Source organism: Osmerus eperlanus, unplaced genomic scaffold, assembly GCF_963692335.1.
Source record: "Osmerus eperlanus unplaced genomic scaffold, fOsmEpe2.1 SCAFFOLD_581, whole genome shotgun sequence".
NCBI classification, from domain to species: Eukaryota; Metazoa; Chordata; class Actinopteri; order Osmeriformes; family Osmeridae; genus Osmerus; species Osmerus eperlanus.
Window position 1 is genome coordinate 1 of NW_026911196.1, and position 10,061 is coordinate 10,061.

A 10,061-nucleotide genomic window follows, 5' to 3' on the forward strand; every position below is an offset into this window, starting at 1 on the left:
GTTGGGTTGATACTGTAGACCTTCATGTCTACTCATGTCATGAGGAACACCACCTGTTTGCATCTTCACCATACCAGTAAAACTGTCTCTTGTCCATTTCTTCTCCTCTAACCCCCTCTCCTCCCTCCACTCCACTCTTATCCCTCTCTCCGTCCTCTCTTACCCCCCCCCCCTCCCCATCCCTCCTCTCTCCTCTCTTACCCTCCCCCTCCTCCCCCCTCCTCCCTCAGCCTCGGAGCCCAACCTCAAGCTGCTGGTCTCGGCTGAAGCAGAAGGTGAGCGAGAGGCGTAGCAGCCCTCTGCTGCGTCGCAGAGACAGCCCCATCACCACCGCCAAGAAACGCTCACTGGACATGGCCGGTGAGCTAGCTCCTCTCTCCCTCTATGTCTCTCTCCTCTCTTTCTCTCTCTCTCTTTCTCTCTATTTCTTTCTTCTGGTCATGTAATCCAGACCAGCTATAAGGGCCTGTTATTGTGGTCATGTGATCCAGACCAGCCTATAAGGGTCTGTTGTTGCGGTCATGTGATCCAGACCAGCCTATAAGGGCCTGTTGTTCTGGTCATGTGATCAGACAGCCTATAGGGCCTGTTGTTGTGGTCATGTGATCCAGACCAGCCTATAAGGGCCTGTTGTTCTGGTCCTTTCAGACTCGGCCTGTAACAGTGCTCCTGGGTCTGGCCCCAGCTCCCCAACAACGGCTCAACGAGAACGGCATCACGGTGGCGCTCACAACACTGAGGTAACCACACACACATACACACACACATCACACAGGAAGTGTGTGTCATCTCTAACCCTATGTGTGTGTGTGTTCTAGGTGTCCCTGGCTCAGCGCCTGTGTGGGGCGGGATGGAGGCTCGGTCAGCCAGCTGTCTCTCTACACCTCTCCCTCGCTGCCCAACATCACCCTGGGACTGTCTGCTACTGCCACCGCTGCCTCCAGTGTAAGACCTCCCTACCTCTACCTCTCTACCTCTGTCCTATCTCTCTCTCTCTACCTCTCTCTACCTCTCTCTCTCTACCTCTCTCTACCTCTGTCTATCTCTCTCTCTCTACCTCTCTCTACCTCTCTACCTCTCTCTACCTCTCTCTGCCTCTCTCTCTCTACCTCTCTCTACCTCTCTCTCTCTACCTCTCTCTACCTCTCTACCTCTCTACCTCTACCTCTCTCTACCTCTCTCTATACCTCTCTCTCTCTCTCTCTCTCTCTCTCTCCTCTCTGTATCTCTACCTCTCTACCTTATCTACATCTCTCTCTCTCTGTCTACCTCTATTTCTCTACCTCTCTCTCTATCTCTCTACCTCTCTCTCTCTACATCTCTCTCTCTTCCTCTCTAGTTATCCTGCCCCTCCCCCAGGTGACATCGTCCCAGCAGGAGGGCCTGCAGCCGGCCCTCAGCCCCCCCTTCCTGTCCGGGGGCCCCCTGCCCCCCGGGGGCAGGGGGGGGGGCAGGGGGCCCTACCTGGGCGATGGCGCAGGGGGCCCTGCCACCCTGCTGCAGCACATGGTCCTGATGGAGCAGACTGCAGCACACAGCCCCCTGGTGACAGGTGAGGGGAGGGGGGGAGGAGGGAGGGGTGGGAGAGGAGGGGTTGGGGGTAGAGGAGAGGGGTGGGGGGGGAGAGGAGGGGTGGGGGGTAGAGGAGAGGGGTGGGGGGGAGAGGAGGGGGTGGGGGGTAGAGGAGAGGGGTGGGGGGGGAGAGGAGGGGTGCTTGGAGGGGAGCGGAGAGGGGAGAGGGGGAGGATAAATAGATGGTTAAATAGATGGATAAATAGATGATGGGTTAGGGTGGGTGGAGGGATGATGATGGATGGGAGAACGTATGGATTAAGCATGCATAGATTTGGGACTGAATGAAAGAGTGGATTAAAATGAACAAAGATTGTCATTACTCATTCACTCCAAATCCACAGAAGCGAGAGGCAGGAGAAAACTTCAGGAATGCTCTCTCACACACACACACACACACACACACACACACAGAGACATGTTTGTCCTAGTACACTGTGTGCTGTCCTGCCAGCCCTGTACCTCATCATCGGGGGCTGGAGCCCTGACCCAGGGGAGACTCCTCGCAGGCTTTGTCTCCTGGTCTGCCAGCTCACTTGCAGCCTTTGATTTCCCCCGGCGCCAACAGGGAATAGAACTCACCAACTCCCTCTCTCTCTCTCTCTCCCTCCCTCTCTCTCTCTTCTCGCTCTCTCTCTCTCTCTCTCTCTCTCTCTGTCTTTCTCTCTCCCTCCCCCTCACAGGGGGTGGAGTGGTCTTCCCAGGTGTCCTCCATGGCGAAACTCCAGCGGCAGCACCGCCCCTGGGCCGGACCCAGTCGGCCCCCCTGCCCCAGAGCCCCCTGGGTCGGACCCAGTCGGCCCCCCTGCCCCAGAGCCCCAGGCTCTGCAGCAGCTGGTGGTGCAGCAGCAGCACAGCACTTCCTGGAGAAACACAAGCAGCACTTCCAGCAACTGCACATCAACAAGGTGCGTGTGTGTGTATGCGCGCGCGTGTGTGAGAACCCGTTGCTATGGGCAGACAGTAGCCCATGCTGCCATGGCGACAAAGCGGAAGCTGATGCCCTTATATGGTCTGTAGGAAACGGAGCGATGCTCTGGTGGGTGTAGGGAACTATACTATGGGTCTCCTCCCCACTTCTCCCCTCCCCTCATCCCCTGCATTATATCTCTCCTCTCTCTCCTCCCCTCCTCCCCTCCCCTCCTCCTCTCTCCTCTTTCCTCTCCTCTCTCCTCCCCCTCCTCTCCTCTTCCTCCTCCCCTCCTCTCCTCTCTCCTCTCTCCTCCTCCTCTCCTCTCCTCTCTCTCCTCCTCCCCTTCTCCCCTCCTCTCCTCTCTCCTCCTCTCCTCTCTCCTCCCCTCCCCTCCTCTCCTCCTCCCCTCCCCTCCTCTCCTCTCTCCTCCCCTCTCCCCTCTTCTCCTCTCCTCTCTCCTCCTCCCCTCCTCTCCTCTCTCCTCCCCTCCTCTCCTCTTTCCTCTCCCCTCTCCTCTCTCCTCCTCCTCTCCTCTCCTCCCTCCTCTCCTATCTCTCCTCCTCCCCTCCTCTTCCCTCCTCTCCCCTCCTCTCCCCTCCTCTCCTCTCCTCTCCTCTCTCCTCTTCTCCTCTCCTTGTGTGTGGAACAGTTGCTGACACGTCCTCCCTGTCTGTGGAAGTCTGACAGATGAGGTCTTTAAACCAGCAGTGACTCAACACATCTCAGTGTTTTTAGAAGGATTTTAATAGATTTCCTCAATCACTATAAAGCTGGAGGCAGCGACCCTGAAATGTGCATCGCTGTGCAGTACGGGGACACCTTCTCCATCTCACCAGGAAGGAGAGAAGACTGGGAGAGAGAGAGAGAGAGAGAGAGAGAGAGAGAGAGAGAGAGAGAGAGAGAGAGAGAGAGAGAGAGAGAGAGAGAGAGAGAGAAGAGAGAGAGAGAGAGAGAGAGAGAGAGAGAGAGAGAGAGAGAGAGAGAGAGAGAGAGAGAGAGAGAGAGAGAGAGAGAGAGAGAGAGAGAGAGAGAGGGGGAGAGGGGGAGAGGGGGAGAGGGGGAGAGAGAGAGGGGGAGAGAGAGAGGGGGAGAGGGGGAGAGGGGGAGGAGGGGTGTAGAGAGACCATGAGAGAGCAGAGGACTGAACATATCTGCTTGTTTAGAGAGGAGAGGAGGGAGGGAGATGGGTTCTGACGTCAATGATGCCCCCCTTGCACCAACCCTGAGGGCTCTAGTGCCCCAGGGCCAGCATTGGGAATAACACACACTCACACACAAGGGAACACACACAAAAACTACCAGAATGTTTACCATCCATACATTGTCGTGCACACTGCTCAAAGTGCACGTGTGTATTCTGGCCCATGTTCAACTTGTGGTTGCTCAGTTCATCATACCCCCCCCCACACCACCTTTACCCCCCCCCTCACAGACACACCCCCACACACACACACACACCACCCCCCTTCCCCATTCAGGTCTTCCCTGGGGAAACTGTTTGTTCAGAACAACAGAGGAATGCAACCTTCCTCTTGTAAGCCGATGAACCTTACCCTAATGCTGTGTTCACACCAAACGCAAAGAGAATTATTCGCACGAATGAAGTGAAATTTTTCTTCGCGTTCATTTGTGTTTATCCGCAAATCGCCAGGAGCCAACCGTTTTTTTTCCGTTGGCTGTAGGAGGGTGGATTTAGGATTATGGTCTGATAAAGTCGGATCAGCACCCATCCATTCACAACTCGGCGGTTTTGAACCTACGACCTCCAGCCAAACAGCTCTACCTCTGAGCTGCCCCCATCCATGTGTCCCCTGTGTTCCAGCTGATGTCCAAGCCCAGCGAGCCAGCCGGCCGACAGCACCAGAGTCACCCAGAGGAGACGGAGGAGGAGCTCAGGGAGCACCAGGCGCTCTCTGCCCAGGAAGGAGGCCTCCCGCGGGGGATCAGCATCAAGCAGGAGCCCCAGGAGCCCCAGGAGGAGGCCATGCAGAGGGAGAGGCAGGCGGAACAGGAGAGCCTCTTCAGACAGGTGGGGGAGAGGGGATGTGTGGGCAGATGGAGCAGGCCAGGGTTGGATGTGTGCGTGCTGTGATCGCTTGGGTAGACTGCCACCTTGTGGCCTTGCCTTGTGGGTGCAGTTTTCTACTTCGCAAGAAGATCTCTAACCCGCTGATTTCTCCCTCCTCCCCTCTCCTGAGCAGCAGGCCTTGTTACTGGAGCAGCAGAGAATCCACCAGCTGAGGAACTACCAGGCGTCCATGGAGGCTGCCGGCCTGTCAATCACCTTCCCAGGGCACCGCCCCCTCTCAAGGGCCCAATCGTCTCCCGCCTCCTCCTTCCCCATCAGCCTCTCGCCCCCCGACCCGCCCGCTAAGCCTCGCTTCACCACAGGTGAGACACGCACGCACACGCCACGCTCACTCTCCGCTCAGCCACGGGAACAGGAAGTGGACCTTCATGTCCTGACGTGTGTGTGTGTGTGTGTAACCATGTGTGTGTGTGTGTTCCAGGTCTGGTGTATGACTCCCTCATGCAGAAGCACCAGTGCATGTGCGGGAGCACCAACACACACCCGGAACACGCCGGACGCATCCAGAGCATCTGGTCCAGGCTGCAGGAGACTGGACTCCGGGCGCAGTGTGAGGTACACGCACACATTCACACACACACCCTGGGTTCTCACTCCATATACTGTATGTTAAGCATCTGGCTTTACTAATGTTCTTGATGTAATAAAGACTAGTTGCATTCCTGTGTGTGTGTCAGTGTATCCGAGGGAGGAAGGCTACTCTGGAGGAGCTGCAGATGGTTCACTCTGAAGCTCACGTTCTGCTGTACGGAACCAACCCTCTCCGACAGAAACTGGACTGTGAGAACTACACACACATACACTCACACACACAGACACACACCATGTGTAAGTGTGAAGGTGGTGTTAGTAACGCTGTGTCTGCTCTCGGCAGGTTCAGTCACCCCCATGTTTGTGAGATTACCATGTGGAGGAGTGGGGGTAAGTATCCTCCTCTCTCTCTCTCCTCTCCTCTCTCCCTGCCCTCAGGACCCTGTCTAACTCCCTAATCCTGTGTGTGTGTGTGTGTGTGTTTCCAGGTGGACAGTGACACCATCTGGAACGAGGTCCACTCCTCCAGTGCCGCCCGGCTAGCCGTGGGCTCCGTGGTGGAGCTGGTGCTGAAGGTGGCCACCGGGGACCTGAAGGTGACTACAAAGACCAAGACTCTCATCCCCTCGGGAAGCTTCCATTGAATGCAATACACGTGTAAGGCACTCTGGGTAATGTAGTCTTTGTTTTTCTTCCCCCCCAGAACGGGTTTGCGGTGGTTCGACCACCAGGTCACCATGCAGAGGAGAGTACCCCCATGTAAGTTCAGGGTTTATTCACCTCTTCATGACTCATTCTGTTGTTTAAGACTTCTGATTTGCCATTCATCTCTCTCTCCCGGACTTTCTCAATACGCTCCTTCAACACCTGATTTGTTCTGTTATCTTTCTCTCTCCTCTATGTCTCCCTATGTCTCTCCCTATGTCTCTCCCTATGTCTCTCTCTCTCCCTATGTCTCTCTCTCTCTCTATGTCTCCCTATGTCTCTCTCTCTCTCTCTCTATGTCTCCCTATGTCTCTCTCTCTCTCTCTATGTCTCCCTATGTCTCTCTCTCTCCCTATGTCTCTCTCTCTCTCTCTATGTCTCCCTATGTCTCTCTCTCTCTATGTCTCTCTCTCTATGTCTCTCTCTCTCTCTATGTCTCCCTATGTCTCTCTCTATGTCTCTCTCTTTGTCTCAGGGGTTTTTGTTATTTCAACTCTGTGGCCATCGCTGCCAAGGTGCTCCAACAGAGACTCAACGTGAGCAAGATCCTCATCGTGGACTGGGTGAGAGAGTGTGTGTGTGTGTGTGTGGAGACCAGCTGTGTGTGTGTGTGTGTGTGTGGAGACCAGCTGTGTGTGTGGAGGACTGGGTCTAATACATTCCCTGCGTGTGTGTGTGTATGACGTCATCCAGGATGTTCACCACGGCAACGGAACCCAGCAGGCCTTCTACGACGACCCCAACGTTCTCTACCTGTCACTCCATCGCTACGACGACGGAAACTTCTTTCCTGGGAGCGGAGCGCCTGACGAGGTACCTGCCGTAGGGAGAACCTGTAGCTCCGCCCCTGTTCACCTCCAGTATCACGGAGCGGCTGGGTCTTAACACCCATCCTGTTACACCCGTCCTGTTACACCCGTCCTGTGACACCGTCCTGTTACACCCGTCCTGTGACACCCGTCCTGTGACACCCGTCCTGTGACACCCGTCCTGTTACACCCGTCCTGTGACACCCGTCCTGTGACACCCGTCCTGTGACACCCGTCCTGTTACACCCGTCCTGTTACACCCGTCCTGTTACACCCGTCCTGTTACACCCGTCCTGTTACACCCGTCCTGTAACACCCGTCCTGTGACACCCGTCCTGTGACACCCGTCCTGTGACACCCGTCCTGTGACACCCGTCCTGTTACACCCGTCCTGTGACACCCGTCCTGTTACACCCGTCCTGTAACACCTGTCCTGTTCTCTCGGCTGTCAGGTCGGAAGTGGGGCTGGCGTGGGGTTTAACGTCAACGTAGCATTTACCGGAGGTCTGGACCCCCCCATGGGAGACGCAGAGTACCTCGCTGCCTTCAGGTGAGACACACACTCACACACTCTCTCACACACACTCACACACTCTCACCTTTCCCCTCAAGCTCTTTAATTCCCCCCCTTTCTCTCTCTCTCTCTCTCTCTCTCTCTCTCTGTCTGTCTGTCTGTATGTCTCTGTCTGTCTCTCTGTCTGTCTGTCTCTCTCTGTCTGTCTGTCTCTGTATGTCTCTCTCTCTCACTGTCTGTATCTCTGTCTCTCTCTCTGTCTCAGGACGGTGGTGATGCCCATAGCTAATGAGTTTGCTCCAGATGTGGTCCTGGTGTCGTCAGGGTTCGATGCTGTGGAGGGTCACCCCCCGCCCCTAGGGGGCTACGTCCTCACCTCCAGATGTACGTAGGACCGCATCACACTTTCACCACCACCCGCCCGTGCCCTCTCGCGGGGCGGCGTCATTGTGACGACGCGACGGCGTCTCAATCCCCCCGCATGCTGTGTGTGTGTGCCCCGCAGGTTTCGGCTATCTGACCCAGCAGCTGATGACCCTGGCGGGGGGGCGGGTGGTGCTGGCGCTGGAGGGAGGGCACGACCTCACGGCCATCTGCGACGCCTCGGAGGCCTGCGTGGCAGCCCTGCTGGGACAGGAGGTGAGGGAGGGAGGGAGGGGGCTGGAGGGCTGGAGGGAGGGAGAGGGCTGGAGGGAGGGAGGATTTGGCAGTACTTTCAAAACTTTGTTTGAATCAGGGCACTGTGTCTGTGTGTGTGTCTGTGTGTGTGTGTCCAGCTGGACCCACTCCCCGAGGCGGTGTTGGAGCAGAGGCCCAACGTCAACGCTGTGAGGTCCATAGAGAAGGTTCTGGAAACGCACAGTGAGTGATATCTACCATCAGGCCCTGTTGAGTTTACCTGACAACCCTGTGAACGTGCGTATACACAGACCATATCACGTATGTGTGGGGAGTCAGGTGGTTGAGCGGTTAGGGAATCGGGCTAGTAATTTGAAGGTTGCTGGTACGATGAGAGCGTCTGCTAAATGACTAATGACTGTGTTTCTCCCTGACACACCTCGTGGGTAGGTAAGTACTGGTGCTCGCTTCAGCGCCGCTCCCCCAGGGTGCCCCAGTCGCTGTACGAGGCCCAGAGAGGAGACTCCGAAGAGGCAGAGGCCGTCAGCGCCATGGCCTCTCTCTCCGTGGCCAACAAACTCATGGACACCAGGTAAGGCCGGCCGCAGTCCCTGCTTCTCATCAGACATGAGGAGAAACGAGTACCTTGAAGTGGAAGTAAACACAACCCTTCGTGTCAAAACGTGTTTTTTTTAAGATCCTGGTGAAGAGATGTTGTGGGAGGGGCGATATTCATGAATATTCAAGTTTTATTCAAGTATTCATTCATGTTGAAATGAGGCATTCTAATTAAAACAGCCAATTATCATACACAAACACTCCCTGTGATACGTATAATTATTTAATTATAATTATTTACATTTAGTCTTTTTTTTTTTTATTGAATATCCATATAGTATTACATACTATATGATATCCATCATATGTGTTTATTGTTCCCCAGGCCGGAGGAAGAACCCATGGAGCAGGAGCCGCCGTTGTAGGTGGGAAACATAAGGGCGTTGCACCACGAGTGTTGGCCTTTACAGCTCAGTGACTTCCTCTGGAGAGGGTCTCCATTGTCCCTTTCATTTAGACCCCTCCCCCATGCCACGTCCGTCACGTTGACAGGCGGCCCGGTCAACCAATCAGGGAGAGGGGTGGGCTCAGCCTCGTAGCAGGGAGCCAATCCGGAGACTGGACTGAATTGAGAGGGGGGAGAAAAAAAAGCCTCAGTGTCACATCATGCTTAGCGGAGCTAAGAGTTGTTAGCCTAGCCTGCTAGCCGAGCCTGCTCGCGTGGCCTGCTAGCCTAGCCTGCTAGCCGAGCCTGCTAGCGTGACCTGCTAGCCTAGCCTGCTAGCCGAGCCTGCTAGCGTGACCTGCTAGCCTAGCCTGCTCGCGTGGCCTGCTGGCGTGGCGGCTAACAGGCGGTTGGTTCTGGGACGGTCAGGGCCGCCGTGTTGCAGAAGAGTCACTCTCCCGCTTCGAAGCGAGGCGGTTTAGGTTGCCTTGTTTAGCTGTCCCACGAGTGGACAAACACACACCAGCTGTCGCAAACAACCTGAGGGTTATTTATCTTCTCCTTTCTCTCTGAATTTAATCTCCTCAAAAAGGAAGGTGGAGAATAGTTAGTTACTGCCTGAAGGATGTGGGTAGAAAGGACTCTCATTGGATGAGAGCCTAATGGACTTGACTGTGATTGGCGGACGATGAAGTAGTCTTTTCAAGGATTGGATTGGTGATTGTGACTGTCACCTGATTGGTCCTGCATGTACCTGTAGGATGGAAGGGTGGTGAACACAAGGAGTGCCTTGGTGAAGATTCCGATTGATATCCGGATTGTTCCAGATAAGAAGATTGCCTTAAATGATTTTCTACGAGGGAAAGAGAGAGACAGACAGACAGACGGACATTTGTGTTCTCCTCAGGAGAACAACGGACAGATAAAAGAAACTAAAATCTTTCAGCATGTTTACCTGGAATGTGGTATTGACAATGTTTGTGTCTAACACAACTTTTCTTGAAGAGTTACTTAAATCTTTTGAATGGATCTATTTTTTTGTAAAAATCGCTACAAAAAAGTGTTGTTTTCGGCTTCATTAGATAAGGTCAAACATCGAAAGGCTCCTCAAGCCCCGTTGAAGGAGAGCGTTTAGCCTTATGTAGCTTCCCTCTAACACCCAAGACATCGCTGTGAACCATTTGAACAATTGTGATCTATTTTTTAAAAGGCATGCGTTTTAGCAGACAGACTAATCATTTCAGGATTAGAATGTTATCCAAAAAGAAATGGTCAAGAAAAACAGAAGAAAATAAAACCTGCCAAAG

At 54.5% G+C, this 10,061-nt stretch overlaps 1 pseudogene; it reads left to right on the forward strand.

Annotated features, from left to right (window-relative positions):
• Window positions 1-230: 230 nt before the first annotated feature.
• LOC134015752 (histone deacetylase 4-like) lies at window positions 231-9,035 on the forward strand (annotated as a pseudogene).
• Window positions 9,036-10,061: the final 1,026 nt, after the last annotated feature.